Below are 21254 nucleotides of genomic sequence, written 5' to 3'. Positions count from 1 at the left end.
AAATAAGACTAGAAACTGGTGCTTTGAAAAAAACAAATAAAATAGACAAAGTACTGATCAATCTAATAAAAAGGAAAGTATTAACAAATTAACAAATAAACAAGTTAACAGTATCCAAGATGAAAAGGAAGACCTCACCTCTAAGAATAGGAAATTAAGGCAATCATTAAAAACTATTTTGTCCAATTATATGGCAATAAATATGGCAACCTAGGTTATATGGATGAATATTTACAAAAATATAAATTGCCCAGGTTAACAGAAGAATAAATAGAATACTTAAATAACCCCATATCAGAAAAAGAAATTGAACATGCCATCAAAGAACTCCCTAGGGCTTGATGGATTCATAAGTGAATTCTATCAAACATTAAAGAACAACCTGGGCATTCTGAGCTAAACTTGATATTTGTTTTAATACTTACTTCAGGGGGGATTGTATTTTAATTTAAAATCTAAGAATTTTTTTTTAATTTTTTGTTGTTTGAGATTGTATTTTTATAAAAATCCAAGAATTTTGTTTAAGATTTTACTTTTATAAAAAAAATTCAAAGATTTTGATTCTGTTTGAGAAAAGATCTTCAAGAAAGAAGCTTGAAACTTTTATATCCAGAGAATGAACTGTTGCAGAAAGATGCCGAAAATCTACACTTCATCAAGAAGATCAAGAATGAACTTTGGATGTGATTGATTGGACTGAACTTTTGATTGAACATTTATTGTAACTGTACACATTTATGCCAAAAGGGACTGCCCCTAATTTGGCTTTCTGTCAATGTGCCTAGCAAACATTGGTTTTGCTTTCTTTTCTTTTCTATTTCCTCTCTCACTATTCTAATTTCTCTTAGAAAATTGAATATTGTGTATATCTTTAGTTAGAAGTGAATTTAGAACTACAAAATGATTATGTTAAATGATCAATGGGGAGACTAGTCTCCCAATGATCATCAGGAGGGATTGTAAACCTTAAAATTTCTTAGACTTATAAATGTTGGAAATTTCACCATTGGGAAATTTCATACTTGGAAAATTTCCTATTGATAGTGGGAACTCTATTGGAATGTGAACCCCATTGGCATGGGAGGTTCCTCCTCCCCCCTTCTTAAAATTACTTTAGGACAGAAACCTTTTGCTGAACAATGGAAAGGGCTTTGACCTATGCTTAAGCATAGAACAGGAAGTTCTTTGAGTCATGATTGATTTTAGAATTGATACAATAGAGATACTTGGAATGACAGAACCAGGTCTTGGAAAATACAATTTCCACCCCACTCAGTCCTAACAGGATTTAGGAAGGGCTGCAGCAAAGGATCAAGATTTAATTATTGAGACTATGACCTTCAACAGACATGTGCAAAGCCACAGACCTCTGGGCGGTCCTGGGTTAAGCTAGAGCCACCATTCGCACAGGGAAGACATGGACACTGATTGGTAGATGTGAGAACTGAGGGGAGGGAACTTGGATGGTTTCCTTAAAGATAGAGGGGTCTGAGGACTAAGGTGGTTGGTTGGAGAGGTTTTTGGTTCTGAGAGGTGGTGCTTTGAGAGTTGGCTCTGAAGGAAGCTGGAGGTGGAAGCCCCTGAGACTGTTTCTTCATTTTGGTCACGTGAGTGATAGGGACTGATCTCTTTTCTTTGCCTCAGCTATCTAAGGGCTTGGGCCTTTTGGCCCAGCCTAAACAGAAGGGGTATTTAAGCCCTATTCCCTTCTCTCCCCTTTCTCTCTCCCTCTCTCTCTCTATCTCTAATTCCTTTCTTCCTCCTAACTCTATAAAAGGTTGGCTGCTGACTTGAGTTTTCATTTAGGAATTACATAGCTGAATTCCTTGGCGACCTTAAATTAATATATATCAGTCTTTTAAAGTGATTTCCTTGTCACACAATACTATACAAACTATTTGACAAAATTTGCAAGGAAGGAGTTCTACCAAATTCCTTTTATGACACAAATATGCTACTGATTCCAAAGTCAGGCAGGTCAAAAACAGAGAAAGAAAACTATAGACCAATCTCATTAATGAACATATATGCAAAAATTTTAAATAGAATATTAGCAAAAAGACTCCAGCAAGTGATCACAAGAGTCATTCATTATGATCAGGTGAGAATTATACCAGGAATGCAAGGATTGTTTAATATTAGGAAAACCATCCACATAATTGACCATATCAATAAGCAAACCAATAAAAATCACATGATTTTCTCAATAGATGCAGAAAAAGGCTCTGACAAAATATAACACTCATTTGTGTTGAAAAACTCTAAAAAGTATAACAATAGAAGGGCCTTTCCTAAGAATAATTAATAGTATATATCTAAAACCATCAGCAAATATCATCTGCAATGGAGATAAATTAGAAGCATTCCCAATGAGGAAATACTTTAAATGACCTTAAAAGGTCCTTTATGATCCTTCTAGTCATTGAACGTGTCCCTTCTTTTCATATTCTTTGAAAATTACCTTTCCAATATTTTTTAAACTGTGTCACCTCTTTTGGATGAACTTGATCTGGTCTAATTGCTCTTTTCATCTCCATTTTCCTTAGTAGTATTTATACTTTTTATTCTGGCACATGAGAAAAGGGGTAATGGGTTTGTTGTCATTAACAATAAAATGATTTTTTGAATCAATACTAAGACATTAGTTTTAATTTTCATTTGTTATCCACTTTTCTTTTTTTCATTACTAAGTATTCCTGGTAAAGTCTGACTTATATGAATCTCAATATTTCCCTCCATTTTTTTTCTTATTTTAAAAGACACTACAGTTTGTGATCTTCAACCGTCTTTTTTATATAAAAAGTTGCCATCATAAACCAATTATGCTGCCCTTGGCTACCACATCTCTCTTCTTGGCAAGGAAATCAAGTGTTTATTAATTTGGATTTTTTTCTTAGCTCTTTTATATCAGCAAGTGCTTTAGGTGTCTCTGGCTATTGTAATATATCAGTTCATCTTCTTTTGGAAATGGTAATAGTCCATGTTGTCATCTTTTGACATTTTTGGAATTAATAATCTGTTTGATTAGGTCAAGTTGGAACTTTTCATTGTATTCATTATTTTCTCATATTTGTACATTCTAACTTTGTTATGATCTTGGACTCTCCTATAATGAGTGAATAGTCTGACACAACACATGGACAACTGATTTGAAAATGGTTCCCACATTGGTAACCAAACATTTCATGTCTGTTAAATCATATTTAATTTTTGTATTAGTTCCAATAGTGAATTTAACTGTCTCAGAGTGTTAGTCAATGAATCAATAAACCTTAAAAAGGATTTTATTAAGTGCTTACTGTGTGCCAGACACTGGGTTAAGTAATGAATATACAAAGAAAAGCAAAAACTCAAAACAATTTCTTTCTTCAAGGAGATTAAATGCATATAGTAGAGTTGATATTTAAAGAAACAAATACATACAACAAACAGAGTAGAACAATGATTACTTTAGAGGGGAAGTCTCAAGCTAGAGGACCTGAAAATGCTTCCTGTAATTGTTAGGGCTTAAACAGGGTCTTGGAGGAAGTCAAGGATGTCAGAAAGCAGAGATGAAGACGTTGATAATTCCATACATGGGGTACATCGAGTGTAAAATCTTAGGCAGAGGAGATGGGTGTTATATTTGAGAACTAGTGTTATTGGGTGATAGAATGTGGAAGGTAGTGATATGTGAGAAGATTAGAGGGGTAGGAAGGGCAAGGGTTGGTGGGAATCATTTGGTAATAGAAGGCCACCAAAGTTTACTGAGTGGTCTGGTGGTATGGTCAGACTTAACCCTTTAGGAAAAAAATCACTCTGGGTATTGATTGGAGCACTTACTCGAGTGGGCAGACACTCAAGGCAGGAACAAAAATTAGAAGGCTAAGAATAAGAAGTGTTGAGAGCTAGAGCTATTGATTGAGTAGTTGATTGGATATGTGTTGAGAGTGGGAACTTCCCGTGTTGGACATGGAAAACTAGAATTCACAAGAGACTAGGGCTGGATGTAGACATTTAGGGATAGTCTGCATAGAAATGAAAGTTACACTGAAGGGAGCTTATAAGATCACCAAATGAATGCGCATAAAGAGAAAAGAGAGTAATACCCTGGAACAAGACATAGGATACAGTCACAATTGAAGAGGAAGTCACATAGATCAATATTGTGGGTTTTAAAATTAACATATAATAACTCAGGTATGTATTTATAAGATTTATTAATAATAATGAAAGTAAAAAAGAACTAGCTAAAAAAGGTGCTAACCCAGCCTGCTTGTGAAAGAAGAGATCAAATGAGGAGTTACAGCAAACTTAAATAAAATGTGACCAGGCGAGGAGGTGGAGAGAGGAGAGGAATTCTGGGAAATACTGAAGGACTTCTGGGGGATGAAGTCTAATGTTTCAAAATTCCACTTATACAATATCCAGCAAATAAGACTGAAAAATAACAATAATAATAGTTACCATTTATGTAGTGCTTTAAAATTTGCAAAGAACTATGAACTCATTTGATCATAATGACCCTGAGGTAGATGATATTTTTATCCCTATTTTACAGATAGAAAGACTGAGGTTGAGAGTGGATAAGTAACTTATTCAAAGTCAGCTAGATAAGTGTCTGAAGCAGTATTTGTACCCACAATTTCCTGATTTTAAGTCTAGCATTCTTAATAACTATTACACCTAGCTTGTCTTGGTCATATAGAAAGAAAAGCAAGAAAGAACTGTGTCATAGAAGCCCAGAGAGAAGAGAATATATAAAAGAATAAGGCGATCGATAGTGTCAAATACTGGCAGGGAGTACAAGAAATATGATGATTGAGAAAAGGTCTTTAGATTAGGCAATTAAGAAACCACTAGTAACTGGAGAAAATGGTTCCAAATGAATGATGAGGTTAGAAGCCAGGTTGCAGAGGGCTTAGGAGGGAGTGAGAAGAGAGAAAGTAAAGAGACAATGTAGATCAATTTTTAAGGAGTTTAGTAGAGAAGAAAAAAAATATGAGAAAAGCAATAGATATCTGGAATAATAGGATGATGTAAGGTCTTTTTGTTGGTTTTGAAAGATGAGAGAGTCATGGGCATGCTTATAGATAGTAGTGAAGGTGTCAGGAGGGAGGTATTAAAGATGACACACAGAGATATAGGGAGTGGAGAGAGAGACAAAGAGACACAGAGAGACAGAGACAGAGAGACACAGAGACAGAGACAGAGGCAAAAAGAAACAGAGGGAGAGGAGGAGGAGACAGACAGGTACAGAAAGAGAGAGAAGTAGGGAAGATCAGAGAGAAAAAATAGGATCAAAAGACTATGTAGAGAGGGTTCGGCCTTGGTAAAGATAAGGATAACCTCTCCAATGGGGACTGGAGTAATGGAAGAGATAATGTTAGACGATGTTGGTGAATTGAGAAGAGAAGGGGTTTTCAACAAATGACTGCCAATGTTTTGTCTTCAGTGAGTTATGAAATTTTCAGCTGAGAAGGTGAGGCAAGTGAATGTCAAGCTTGATGTGAGATGAGAATGACAGAATACCCTTCCACTGAGGAATCTGGATTGCCACTTTTTAGAAATATTATAAAAGATTTTCTCAGCTAGTTCTTGGTTGGCTAGTAGGTACAAGAGGTACTTTCCAATGCTTGGATTCTATGACTCCGTATAGAAACAATTATAATATAATATATAGATTGAAAGCACAATAAGAGGGGTACAAGATGATATAGGATTTTGGAGGAGAAATAGATCATTTTAGGCTTTCATATTCACTTACATTATTCTCAAACCATTCAACATAATTTATGAGACTAGCTTTATTTTCGTTATGATTGTATGGATGTTTATTTCTGATAGGAATTGAACACTGATTGAATCTAAACCATAAAGTTGTGTGAATTCTACAGGTTTCCTTAGATGGCCTTTGGGGAAACATAGAAGATGAAGAAGAATAATTGTCAGACATGTCAGGTTCTTTTCCATTTTTTGGTCTTCTCTCCATCTTTAATTATGTATGACTCAATATGAGTCATTTTTATCTATAGTTGGACAGATATTGTGAGTCAGGTCTAGAACCTGTGTCTCCTGGCTTTAATGTTCATTCTATAATACTTCCTCTAGTAGTTCTGCTTTCAATCTTATCACTTGTTTACCACATGTCCTTGAGTAAATAATTTAATCTCTCCACCTGCAAAATGGGTAAGAATACCTTGGGCCACCAGTATATCCAGCAGGGATGTTCTCATTATTATAATCTTAAAATATCTCTAAAGTGCTTTGAACTTTTCCAGAGAAAGGCACAGCAGGCCATGATCATATCAAGCAGTGATTATTGTGCCTTTTATACCAGGACATTTTAAATTACTAATATATTTCCTAGTACTGTGTCATATACATAAACCTTTTAGATTGCATATAATGAATTAAAATTAATATATATAAAGGGAAGAATATGAGCAAATAATTGAGAATGGATCTAGTATGTTCCTTCAGTGCACCAGTCACTACTTCTAAAGGTTGATGTTCTCCAAAACACATTTCAGGGATTCATAAGCTATGAGTATCAAACAATGTCATGTCCCACAGGCACCTGGAATTTGAAGAGTTAATGGGCTTATAGGCATAATGGATGGCATCTGCCATGGGTAGAAGAAGGTAATAGAGAGTGGGAACTGCAAGAACTTGACGAATGGAAAGCCTATTTAGGGGTGGAGGCTTTTTTGGTTACCTGAGAGGCAAAGAAAAATAGGAGGTGAAGACAGGGTTGGGGGAGTAGTTGAAAGTGGGACCTTAGAAGCCTTTTATTCTTTGGCAGGAGTAGATGGTTTGACAGTCTAGACTAGGCAGCTCCTCTCTATACCTAGTGCTCACTCTGTCCCTGCACCAAAACATTTAACATCCTCCACAATCCATCCCCTGACTAATTCTTAATATTTGTGAGAGTCTAACAGGAGGTATTTTTGTCTTTTAGTCAGCATTTTGAATCATGATTATGTGAGTACATTTTGTAGCAATCGATAAATCAATAAGTAAATATTTATCAAATATCTAGACACTGGGGATATAAGGGCAAAAATAAAATGGTCCTTGTCCCCAGGGAGCTTATGTTTGACAGGGGAAACAAACAAGTAAATATAAAATATATAAGATAATTTTGGTGGCAAAGAATCACTACTAGTTGGAGACAAGGAAAAGCCTCACTTAGAAGGTAGTCTTTGAGCTAAGATTTCAAGGAAGGTAGAGATCCTAAGAGGCAGAGGTAAGCAGCGTATATTCCAGCACCATCACAATTCTTTGTGTGTGTGTGTGTGTGTGTGTGTGTGTGTTCTGATATCATAGGATTTAGAGATGGAAGGGACTTTAGAAGTCATTTAAGTCCTGGAAAGACTAGGTAGCTGTTGTTGGATTGGATATCCAAACCAGGACTTCTGACTCTTCTTTCCCCTATTTCTTATTTTATCTTTGAGTGTAATAAAGTAATAAATATTTATTAAATGTCTGCTATTTACCAGGCACTGTGCTAAACACAAGATACAAAATGAGGCAAAAGATAGTCCTTGCCCTCAAGGAGCTCACAGTCTAATGGAAGGAAACAACAAGGAAACAAGTATGTACAAGTTATATACAGAATGCTTTGCAGATAGTAGATACTTTATAATGTTGTTGAAGTAAATAGCTTTCTTCCTTTTCTCTCAGAGCCACAATGGAGGAATGGAAATTGGGACTTTGTCAGAGAATGCTGAAATGTGAATGATAATTATTGTACTCAGGAAGCCAGAAAAAAATTGAGTTTAACTCTGAATTAGCAAGAAAAGTTAACTAAAGTAAATTTCTAGAGGGCATCTTTCTTCTCTTAGAATGACTAAAAGTGATTAGTAATCATAACCTAGGTAAATTTTTCCTTTATTCCAGCACCCATCCTTCTAACTCTGTTCCTGTCCCCATTGATTTTGCCTTAAAAAGTTGTTCTGAAAGTGCTTTTTGTGCTAATTTCTCTGGGTGCCAGCACTTCTAGTAAAACTAGGCAACCAATAAACATGTAAATACCTACTGTGTGCTGGACACTGTACTAGATGTTGAGGATCCCTATCTTCAAAGAATCTATTTTAGAGTGCCTCAGTGCTGATTGTAGAAAAGAGTTGTGAATAAACTCATCTCATCTCATGTGTGTGGTTGTATGTGTGTCCACACATATGTATGCATGTGTGTCTGTTAAAAAACTAGCTAATTAAAATAGGCCACCAAATGATTATGCACTATATTTGAAAGTATTATTTCCCCCCTAACGTTGGTGAATGCCATTAACCAATAGCAAGAAATTCTTTTGAAGAGCATTTTAATTTGGCTACATGTTCTTAACCTTCAGTCTCATCTAAGCACAACTTTCTTGAGCCATGTGAAATTATTAAGCAATGGGTTTAGATATACTTGAATGAAAACCAAGTTATTTTTCCACTGACTCAAACTTCCTGTCTTTTTTGCCAAATAAGAGACTTAAAAATGACATGAATATAAGAAATAAGGCATATGGGGTATAAAAATGGATCCTGGCAGCATCCTGGTCAAAGAAATGTTCTTTTCACAGTTATACAAAATGTTAGAGCTAAGAGTAACCTTGGAGAACATTGACCAAAACCCTTATTTTAGAGATGAGAAGAGAAAAAAAGATTAAAGAAGGATAGAACCCCATATCAGCCTGTTGGAGCTGCTCAACTCATGTTTTTGCTACATTTTTCTTGGACAAAAAGCATAAGCTTAGAATTGGAGCAAGAATGACTATAATAGAGTTTTAAAGTTCAAAATAAAAAGGAGAATGATAAGAAAAAATCATGTTGCTCCAGATGAGTTCAAGTCACTAGTCCCAGACAAATTTCTATTTATTTTAATAAAAGAACTGATAGATGTGAATAGTGAGCTCCTGCCAATGATCATTGAGAATGGAACCACTGTACACAAGAAGGGCAAAGTTGGCTCAATTTTCAAAAATGAAAATGCATGAAGTCTGGAAAGCTACTAAACTTGATTTTTATTCCTGCAAAAATTCTCTGGGCTTCCAGAGTTTGGGTCCCAGGGGGTCTCGTACTCTGAGTTTGAGGTTCACTGTTGGTTTGTACTTTGCTGTATTTATTTTTAATTTTTAGCCAATTAGTTCCAAGCAAAGATTTTTCCTTAAATGTGATATTGTGAGAAATTTAAATATGACAAATTTAATTCACAACAAGGGTTATGCTCTTTAACAATTACATATAGAACCAATGGAAAGAGTGGGGACCCACAGAGTTCAGTAAAAGAGAAGTTCATATGACTAAAGTAGCTCATACTCTGACCATATAGGGTGCTAGTGTTCTTTCTCTTTTTTGTGTCAAACTAATGATGCTCCTCCTGGGTATAGTATCTCTGCCCAACATGTTACTCCATTGAGATTCCTATGCTGACTGGTCCCCCTCTATTGCTATTTGACTTGATGCCATAGCTGGATTTCTGTGTCTGAATGCTTTTGTGCATAGCATTTCCTACTAGGTGGTGTTCCCACTGTGAAAGTTTCCCTTTCCTCTTCTCTTAACTTGTTTCACTTTTTGAAGAGGAACAAAGAAAAATGTGAAGAGGAACTATCTCTTGTGAGTTGAATTCTTCCTCCATCACTTCTCTCTTCTCAAATGGCAGAGATAACTCTTTTAAATGTTAGAGATTAATTTTGGTGACTATCTGATCTCTGACTCCTTGGAAGACTGACTCTTATACAGGCACTGTGAAGAGTTGATTAGCTTACTTTTTAAAAAGGTGTCAGTGATCCTTTGTCAAGCTAGGGTACCTTATAATTCTGTCAAGTTAGTAGATAAAATTCTGAGAAAAGCAACAAAGGGTAAACACATCATTATCTCCTTTTTTAAAAAAACAATTTGTCAATAGACCACTGCCAATTTAATGCCCTCTATAATTTGGGAATAGACCACTCAAAAAGGAGCCCCTGAAAATCTGACCATTTACAAGATGCAAAACGATCCACTAAAGATATGAAAGGGATGCCCTTTTAACAAAATGCAACTACAAGTTTGGAAGGGGCAAAACCTTAATTCTTTGTATCCACTGTCTTCCCCTTATATTCTATAATTTTATGATGTGAGTTGAGGAGAACTAGCTGATTCATTGTTCTTTGATCAACCATTTCTCTCTTACATATTATTAAAGAAAGAACCAACTGTATTTGAACTCATGACCTCCTAACTCCAGTCCCAGCTTTTTATCCACTTCACTCTTTAAGTATCAGAAACAATAAAACCAACAACACTTTATCTGAGCTCTATGAGGGAGGTAGATTAGAGAAAAGGAAGAGAATTATGGAGGGAAGGCAGTGGGAGGGGATGATTGGGAAAGATCTGCACAAGACAAGATTCTAGTTGAAGGAAGCCAGAGAGGATAAGAGGTAGAGGTGAGGTTGAAGAGTATTCTATTCATGGAGGACAGTCAGTACGAAGATGGGAGATGGGAGATGGAGCATCATGTGTGAAAAACATGAAATAGTTGAATGTATCTGGATTGTAGACTGTGTGAGGGGGGAATAAAGTATAAGAAGACTGGGAGAAACCAGGTTATATAGAACTTTAAATCTCAGAGAACTTTGTATTTGTTTTTATGTTTCACCTTTGGCCTAATTTCACCAAATTACATCGCTTTTTGATCATTGTATTTCTTTTTAGATTCCAATTTATTTTTTACATGTAAATCCAATTTTTAATAATCATTTTCTGACACTTTTCAGTCTATGTTCTCACCCTCTTTCCCTTTCCTCAACCCCATGATGGCATGTAATAGGATATATGTTATATATGTTATCATACTATATTTCCATGTTCTTCATGTTGTGGTCTCTATGTTGATGGATGAGAACCTGATCTAAGACCTTTACTCATGGTTAATGAGATCTTTTCCTTCCTTTGAATTGTTAAGTAGCACTTTGTGTCTTTTTTATTTTATATTATACTTTATAAAAATTGATTATTTCATATTTTAGTTATGTGTGTACATGTCACCTTTCTATTCCCCATTACACAGTGTCTTGCGCATAAAAGAGGTTCAATAAATGTTTAAGGAACATTTTCTTTTTCCTTATTCTTATATAGAGCTTTTCCAATTCATCTTTCATATCCCATCCAACCATCTATCCTAGGCTCTTTTCTTTCTTGTGGTTTGGATTTTACCACTTGGAATTGAATTTTTCTGATTCCAGAAATCATGTCCGTACTTCCTGGGACAGTCAATGCGCATAATTTTGGACCTCTCTCACACTGCCCGAATCGAGCTGCCACGATTTGGGAGTGAGTGCAAATTCAACCAATTCTCCATATCGAATAGACTAGTCTTTCATATGCCATCCATCTATCTATGTGTCATCTGGCTACCTACTCTGCCATTGTACAAATGCATTCATCCCCTTCCCTTGCCATTTTCTGCTTCTGGCCACAGTAATCAAATCAATATTACCATTGTTTCTGCACCATGCAGAAAAATGGTACTCTTCAGACTAAAATTCCTGTCCCTGACCACAGCTCCCTAAAATAATCTGTCTCATTAGAATGTCAGCTCCTAGAAGCTATGAACTATTTCATTTCTTCCATTTGTATTTTCACCTCTTAGTAATATGTCTGGCACATTGTAAGTATTTAACAGATTAATAAATTAAACAAATAAATAAATAATATTTTATTTTATGAAGAATAAATAATTTATAAATAAAAATAAATGAAATAAATGAAAAATAAAAATTAATAAATTAACAAATTCATTCATTCATTCATAGAAAATAACCTCTGGGATACTAAATAGCAGGAAAGACCTCTAATTATACTTTTCCCATGCATTTTCAATATTTCCTGTTACATCAATGAATTGCAATTAGACTATGTGCTGGCCAAATACCTATGCATAACAGAATAAGGCAAAACATTCTAAGCAGCTAATTTGTGTTTTTTTTTAAAGCTCAAAATACAGATTGGAAAAGTCACCTGTTCCTGAAATTTAGGAAGCAAATATGCAGATGTGCTTACCAAGCCCTATAAATATTAGCCATGTTCTTGTTTTATAATCATTCCATTGAAAATGTTTATGCAATTATGCCATTATTTTGTATGAAATGTTTTGGTGAGATATTTCAACGTTACAGATGATTCAACATTAAAATGATTGAAACTGACTAGATTATGATGCCATTTCTGAATACCATCATTAAAGTGATATATTTTTAGCAAAGATTGGATTAAATGCTGATTATATATAAATAGTTGAGAGAGGATGTTATTAAAACCACTGGAGAGATGGTGATCAATGGATTCTTTCAAGTTTTACTTTATATTCTAGGTCTAAAACTTCAGGGCACTTTCCTTATGCTGCCTGTTACTTGATACTCCTACTGAAAATGTATCCAAACTGGCTTTTCACTGGTTTTATATCAAATTGGTGGGGCCAAAGTATTCACAAGATATCCATAGCTCAAAGTTAGTCAATACACATTTATTATAATGTAAATATAACATATATTTATATAATATATAATATAATGAATATTATTATGTAAATATGAACAATATCATATAAAGAATATAATGAATAATAAAATATGATATGAAACACTATCTATGTGCAAGGCACTATGAAAAATACTAGAAATGAGGCAAAAAGAATTCCTGACTTCAAAGAACTCACCTTCTCATGGGGGAATTAACATATGACTGTCCAGGAACATATAAGATACATGAATAGTGATAGAAGGAATGCAATCTGAGAGGGATATTAACTAGCAGCTGTGAGGACTAGGAAAGGCACTCTACTGACGGTGGAACTTATGTTGTCTTGAAGGAAGTCAGGAAAACTAAGAACCATAGCATTCTGGGCTTAGGGAACAAGTTTTAGGGTAAAGGCACAGAACATGTGATGGTATTATTTGGGAGGAATACAAATTATGCCAGTATTTTTGGATCATCTAGTATTTGGATAGAAGTAAAGTACAAAAAGACTGTAAATGTAGGGAAGAACCAAGTTATAAAGACTTTTAAATGTCAAACATAGTATTTGTTAGAAGTAATAGGGAGCCACTGGAATAGAGGAGGGAGAATATCATGGACAGTTTTATGCTTTAGAAAAATCACTGGAGGATGATTGGGAACAATTATTAGAAAGCTATCCATTTAGTGTAGGTAAGAGGGTGGAAGATGTTTGAGAGAGGAGATATATTAGGGAAACTTTGTAGAGGTAGAAACACTAAGATATGGTAACATATTGAATTTGTGGGGTGAGTTTAAATAAGGAGTCAAGGATGACAATGAAGTTATAAGCCTGGATGTATGGGAATATGCTTTCTGTTCCCTCAAAAGAAATAAGGAATACAACTATCAGATTGGCCAATATGGTAGTAAAGGAAAGTGGTAAATGTTGGGAGGGGGGATATTGCAAAATTGGGACACTAATGCATTGCTGGTGGAGTTGTGAACTGATCCAAACATTCTGGAGGGCAAATTGGAACTATACTCAAAGAGCTATAAAGCTGTGCATATCCTTAAATTTGGTAATACCACTATTGATCTATATCCCAAAGAGATAATAAAAAAGGTGAAAGGACCTACTTGAACAAAAATATTTCTAGCTGCTCTTTTTGTGGTGGCAAAAAATTGGAAACTGAGGGGATTCCCATCAACTGTGAATGGCTGAACAAATTGTGGTACAAATTGGTAATAAAATATTATTGTGCCAGAGGAAATGATAAGCAAGATGATTTCAGAAAAACCTGGAAAGATCTGCAGGAACTAACACAAAGTGAAATAAGCAGAATTGGAAGGACATTGTACACAATAACAGCAATATTGGATGAATTGGATTCATTATTTGTGAAAACATGGCTACTCTCAGCAATACAATGATCTGGGACAATCCTAAAAGACTTCTGACAGGGAATGCTCTCCACCTCCAGAGAAAGACTTGAGTCATCTTTCACATTTATGTGAATTTATTTATGTGAATTTATGGTGAATTTATGATTTTATTTTGGGTTTTTGGTTATGTTTGAGTTGCTCTTACAACAATGATCAATATGGAAGTGAATATTTTTGCATGAAAATAAAAATAAAAAAACAATAAGAGGGAAGTTTAGAAGAGGGGTGAGTTTATAGGAGAGATAATGAGTTCCATTTGATCAGATAGAGTTTGGAATTCCTATGGGATATCAGATTTAAGGTATCAAAAAACAAGTTGATAATTCAGATTAAATTATCAGAGAGAGAGACAAAGGTTGATATAGATCTGGGAATCATCTATATAGAGAAGATAATCAATCTCATGGGAACTGATGGGATCACAAAATGATAACATAAAGAGAGAGAGGAAAGAGGATCCATAAAAATGCTTTGGAGGGACCCTCATGTATGTTGTTGTCATGTATGAAGAATTAGCAAAGGAGATACAGTTATCACATAGCTGTGAGATAAGAACAATGCCATAAAAAAGCTAAGGTAAGCCCACTTTCATATTGAGAAACCAGTGTGGCATTACCAAGTTTTGGCAATATCATAGGCTTTACATACACATAGCGCTGAATTCCATGCTTATATGGTCACACGTGTTTATGCATATATGTGCACATATACACATTTACATGTGTTCCAGAGGAAGACAAATATTCATATTAACCTAATTTTAAGTTAAAAGCAGATGCCTAACCATATGAATTATAATTCTATCTATTTAGCAAGTTAATGTAGACATTCAGTAATCATCTGGTTAGTTTTGGCGGTACAGATGGCCAATTTGGAAAATTAAGGCCCCAGAGTAAATATGTGAATGGAAATAGGGAGGGTGAAAGTCACAATAGGCAAACGCATCAGTAAATTCAGAGCATGAAAATGGCTTAGGAATCTGAATTATTAAATTTCTATTTTAAATTTAACCAAATTATCCATGTAGTGACCAAATTTTGAATTTCTCCTTCCTTTGTATTGTATAAAGAAATGTAATAATTGCTTCAGATCATATGTAGCTTGTCAACCAAGCCACTTTCCTGAGTAGGTCATTTAATCATATTTGCTTCAGTTTTCTAATTCAAAAAATAAAGGGGTAAGGTCCCTTCAAACTGCAAGATTCTGGGAGTGCATCAGAACAACAAGGAATCAGAAAATAAATATCTGTGTTGGAATGAAAAGAATGGCTTCTAAAATACTAAATACAAAAAATATATCCTGGTCTCCTATACATCATTCATTATCCTTAAATAATGATCTGATTTCCTCCTTTCCAAAGAGGCTAAACACATTTTTCTTCATAAATTTTGGTCCTACTTTCCTTACTCGAAAACAAAACAGTTTCTATTTTATTAACTATATGGTTCAGTTGGTGCTCAACTACTGGCTTCCCTAGTCTTCATTAAAAATAGATGCCAGTCCTCTGGAAAGCTTTGCTAACAGAATAGACAAGGACAATGCTTTCTTGCAAAGCAACTTTCCCTGTGCATTGAAGAAGGCTGACCAAAGACCCAAGAGGTGAAGCCTCATGCTGGGGACTCAGAGACCCAGGGAAACACTTGATTTAAAACCAGTATCTTGAACCCTGGGAAAGATTCATTTCTAATAAAGATGCTACATCTGGCCAAGGACAGATTTAGTTTTTAATCAGACACTAAGGCCTTCTGGAGCAGGGGTTACAATAATTCATCTGGCTGTCTGTTGTTGATCCAGGATTTCTAGTTATTCCGTGAACTGAATAATAGAGAATTGTTCCAACGTCTATAATAAAAACAGCCTGGTCAAGGTTTTTTCAGTGTAAGACCTTTGTGTTCTCTGATTGAAACCTAGCTCTCATACAACTTGAATGACCAATAAGTAGTGGTCTATAAATCTCCCATCTGGTCATCAGAGGTATGTTGAATGATCAGAATTTTAGCCCAAGAGATGCTTCATCCTAAGTGTTCTTGGGGAAAGGTCAGCAGCCTCTCACGTTACCCTCCCTGGAGCTCCTCCAACAGTCAGTAGTTTTGGATAAATAAACAAAATTGACTTCATTATTGCCCCATTTATATATTTTTGTAGAAGCACGGATTTTTGGAACCAAAATTTCCAGTAGAAGATAAAGCTAGGAGAATATGGCTAAGAACTAGAAATATGGAAGTCAAAGAATATCCCATGTGATAATGAGTTTGTGTTCCCAATATCTGCCTAGGATATGTAAAGGACTTCTCCGAAATTAAAGAGCCATCTGCTTCCATGGAAACAGATACCAAAACTTATCAAAACAACCTGATGAGTGGAGATAGACTATTTTCAAAATGGAACCATCAAATTATCTTGAGTGGTGGAGGCTGGTGATGATTACTGGGAAGATGTATTAAGGATGGATTGCTATACAATCTGAAAATAGTAAACCCAGATTGCCCTCCTAAAGCAAGTTGGATGAATTGCTGATGTCAAAAACTATTTTATATTAGAATAGAATATATATATATATATATATATATATATATATATATATATATATATATATAGAATCATTTGTGGATCTTGTCTTATATGGGGAGCCTTGGGCCTCTGCCCTTTCCCCATAGTAAATTATATTTTTCTGTACCCCCTAACCCTTTGGAGAGATTAGTATATACCTCATGCATCTATTCTTAGGTTCTAGAGAGCAGCAGGTCATGATAATAAAATACAAGCAAAGGTATGATTTCCCTCTGGGGTAATGAGACAATAACCAATTCAAATCATCCATTAACAGAGCTGATCATGCCATGACATGGTTATTTTGTTTGGGTAGAGAATCTCAATGTTGTTATTATTATTATTGTGGAGAAAATATAAAACAGAGTTGGGAGATTAATCATGCAGCTTGTTGAATTCTTAATGAGAGTCAACAAGGAGAGATATTGAAGAATCATAAAGCATAGTCCTTGCTCTGAAGGAGCTTGTTGTCTATTGGGCAAAGCAGGTTAATGTGAATATTTGGGATTTAAGCCCACCAGTGCAAATTCTTTACAGAATTTAGAGGAAGGGACCTTAAAGATGAGTTAATCCAGGGGTTCTTAACTTGGAGCCCACAAGGAAGTCTCTAAATAGATTTCATGGGATTCTATGCACATGGATGGTAAAAAATGACTTTTATGACAATATAATTGGTTTTCTATGCAATCCTGTACATTTTATTTTGTTCATTTAATAATATTATTCTGAAATGGGGTTGATAGGCTGCCCTAGACTGCCAAGGGTGTCCATGACACACGAAAAATCAGTAACCCCAGACTAGTCCAGCTTTTTCATTTTACAAATAAAGGAAGAGAAACCCAAAGAAGTTAAATGAGTTAGCCAAGGTAATGTAGGCAGAATATGGCACAGCCAGACTGAACCTTCAATTCAGGGCTTCTCACTTCCAATTCAGGGCTCTTTCTAGCACTTAAATCTTTCCAAATTCTAGTCTTTTAGATAATTTCATATTTTGATATTTCAAATGCCTAATCAACAGAGACGCTCTGTTTCCTGTCAGTTGTCAGTGGTAGGCTATCATTTCAAGTTGGCTGGAGCAGGAAAGATATGAATATGGTGATTTACACAACCATAACCTATGAAATGACTGATCAAGAATAGACTGATGGAGAATATTGAGACAAAATTAAATGAATGACAATGAGATAGGGACAAGGGCACATTACAGATTTCTGTGTACCTAACAGCTCTTGGTAGATTTTTTATTTTCTCAGGAACTAAGCAGTGAGATAGAGAGAGAGGAGGATAATGAAGAATGGGATGAGGATGCATCAACATCATTTGCCTTACTAGTCCAGCATGAGGACAACTGGAGAAAGGCTTCTCTTAGAGACTGAAGCAAAGATCTCTATTTTCTGCCGTAATGTTGTTTTGGGTTTCTGAAATCTAGTTTGTTAGGCATAGAATGAAGTATCTAAAATGGCATTGAATTTCAGGAGCATAAATAAGTGAGTCTAAAATTTGTGTCTATATTAATAGGGCACTCTAGAATTTATAGACTTCCCTTCCTACATGAACAAAATAATTTCACATTTTCCTGCATTTTTCCTCATGTCCCACTGAGATAAGCAAGAGTAGACATTATTATTCCATTTTTCTTAAGAGCACAGAGCCCTGGGCCTGGGGTTAGGAAGATCTGATTTCAAATCTGACCTCTGACACTTACTAGCTGTGTGATTCTGGGTAGGTCATTTCTTATTTAGCTATCTGCCTCAGTTTCCTCAAATATAAAATGGGGATTATAATTGTATCCATCCAATGGCATCATATGTGCCTGGAATCTAGTAGGTGCTCTTTAAATACTTGTTCCCTCCCCTTTCTCTTGACTAACTTTAATTCTATTGTATAATAAGGGTGGGAAACCTATTTCTCTCATAGGCCACTTACTCTACAGGGGGAAGTCATTTGTGAGCCATGCACAAATACAAAAAGCAACCACTGAGGGCCATATACAATATTCAAATATTCATCTTTGGTTTCCATGACAACACAAACATTAGGCTGACACCTACTCTACCATCAGCACATTTTAATAAGTTACAGTGATGATAGATTGGGTGCACTTAATATGTGTCATTTTGAAAAGGAAGAAGCTCAATTGACATGTCTATATTTTTAGAAATACTTGCTGTAGGCCTGAGAGAATTAAGTGATATGATGGATCTCACCCTCAGGCCAAAGGTTCTTCACTCCAGGTTTATACCATACCATTACACCACTTTGTTTGCTTACCTTGTTAATCCTTCTCCCTTCTCCTTTCTGTCTCATTTCACATTAGATCCATTCACCTTTTTCAGTCTTGTTATTTCCCCAGGGTTTTGTTGCTGGCCTTCATTTCCTTTCTTTAGGCTCCCAAAAGACTTTCACTCACTCACTTGACTTTATCTATCATTTCTCCTCTATGAAGAAAACAACATTGTTGTAAGTGTTTTTATCAATTAATCCTGCAGGTTCACTCTGAGTGGTTTTTAAAGAATCAGATTGACTTCAGAAGCTAAGTTGATTGGCAGTTTTTTGTTGCTCAGAAAGAGATTATTAAATCATCATCCCTTTGTTAATTAATCTTGAATATGTCTGCAGTAGATAGGTGAGAAGGCAGAGCTTGTAAGGAGAGAAGATGCTGAAGGAACACAAGACAGCACACATTTTCATTGAATCCAATTCCCATTAACTGGTTTGTCATGGGATGAACAGGAATGGGATAGAAGATATCTCATTTCCTTTTCAGCCTGTGAAAAGTCCTCACAAGGCGATTTAAGATTAGGGATTTAGTTCTGCTTTTTTGAAAGGCTAAGGGCCTTAAAATATTGAAACTATTCATTAGAAAATGAGATAAAGGGAAATTGTTTTGATAACAACTTTCTCTAACCTCTTATCCTGTAGTATGCAGGAATACAAAAGACTCCAAATGGGGATTGGCAAAGTTCTAAGTCCAACATAGTTTTAAAGTGAACTTTAACCAAAAAGTCCCCCAAACAAATAAACCATCAATTATAAGTGATATTAGAAGGATAATGTGTTTTCTTTCTTAAAAACTATAAAATGAAAGGATGTGGACATAAGAAAGAAGTATCTTTATCCTCAGATCCTATTTTCTTTATATCATCAGTGTTTAAGAGCTGAACAACATCTTGGGATTTGTAGTTTAGAAGGACAAACATATCCTTTGTCTTGGAGTCTGATTTGGGCACCATATTTGAACTAATTTGAGTTCCAGGAATTCTTAAAGGGACTCATTCTCTGCAAGAGAGTGGGTGAGAGAAGTGAGTGGAACTGCAAGAGCTTAAAATCAGCAGCCAATTCTGCCTGGGATTTGATAAACTAAGCTAGAAAAATTGGGAGCATGGGAAAATAATTAAAATGGTAAACTAAAGTAGAGAAATCAGAAAGAGAAACTGACATGAAGACTGAATTTTAGCAGAGAAGGGAAGGACTGAGGCATGTCATTGGGCTTTGAAAGAATCTTAGAAAAGAGGGCTTGACCTGAAGCTATCAGTTATATACACCCATTCAAAGATAGAGGGAAGTTTCCCTCTAAGTTTTTTCTCAGTTCCTTTGTAGCAACTGACACTACAATGTATTGCATTTACTCCCCTTATTCAAATGTTTCCTATATTCTGATTTTGCAACAAACATAAAAGAGATTAGGGAATAGCTAGAGATATGCTAAACTTTGAATTAGGTCAAGGATGTTATGAGATATTTTATATCTCTCTCTGAATGTTAGAGATTTTCCTAACTGGGGGCTCTGAGCTATTGTGATTATATTGATAACTTTTCACTTTATATAAATATTATAAATATAAATAAATTTTTATAAAAAATAAAAATAAAAAAACAAAAAAATATAAATAAAAACAATGGAGAAAGGGATCAAGTGGAACTATATTGTCCCTAGGATAACAGTAAGCTAGCTGTTACAACAGGGTTGTCTACTTAAATGTCTCGGGAAATGAGAAAGGAAAGGGAACAAAAATAGTCTAGATGAGATTCAGTTCTTTCCCTTTCAAAAGGAAGGAGGGAAACTGAAAAGATCAAATACCTTCCATAGCACTACTTACTAGTGTTATATTTACATGATTGCACTGGAATATTATAAGATGATTGCATCATTAACAAGTTACAACATTACATAAATTTCATTGAAGAGTTGATCTGATTAAAAGAACATGATTTGTGCTTTCAGAATTAATGTTTGAATGAATGAATAAAGCATGTAGAAGTGTCCATTTTCTAAGAGGAATAAAGATTGTTCAACTAACCACTGTTAAGTTACTAAGTGCATTTTAGGGCATTCTTCTCTGGAAACAGAAACCTGGAGCCATGTTTAGCTGGCAACTCTTCTGATGTGCTTAGAATCTGATCTTAAAGGTATTTTTATTGTTTACTCTATATCGATTTACCCTTTGGGGAGGGCCTTCAATAGGTCACAAACACTAACTTCATGTTCATATATCACAATTAATAGAAAACAGAAGGAGATCAATAGCAATCCTAGTGACTGAGGGCTCATGGACTCAACATTTTCCAACATTTCTCATTCTAAATCTATCTCATACCACAGTGATGACAAGAGGGAGGTGAAGAGATGCTCATTTGCCATACTCATCTGCAGCCTCATTCTGTTCTGACTTTGAAACACAGACCCAATGCACGAACTACATTCACCATAACCCCTGCCTCTTCTTGAATGCTCAGGTGTACCCAAGGCTCAGGTTGCCTCCAAATCAAGCAATGTCATGTGTGCCTGTCATCTGACTTCTCTCTGATGCC

The 21254-nt window shown here is 35.3% G+C and overlaps 1 protein-coding gene across 1 annotated transcript in view; it reads right to left on the bottom strand.

Annotated features, from left to right (window-relative positions):
- Positions 1-20253, bottom strand: part of THUMPD2 (THUMP domain containing 2) — a 275888-nt gene extending 255635 nt beyond the window's left edge. Inside the window, exon 1 of the mRNA XM_007476992.3 lies at positions 18714-20253. The gene's annotated coding sequence lies outside the window, so the exon portion shown is untranslated. The remainder of the gene's footprint in view (positions 1-18713) is intronic.
- Positions 20254-21254: the final 1001 nt, after the last annotated feature.

This window comes from Monodelphis domestica, chromosome 1 (assembly GCF_027887165.1).
Source record: "Monodelphis domestica isolate mMonDom1 chromosome 1, mMonDom1.pri, whole genome shotgun sequence".
Lineage (NCBI taxonomy): Eukaryota > Metazoa > Chordata > Mammalia > Didelphimorphia > Didelphidae > Monodelphis > Monodelphis domestica.
Note: the sequence above shows the minus strand (reverse complement) of the source record. Positions and strands in the feature narration are given on the sequence as shown.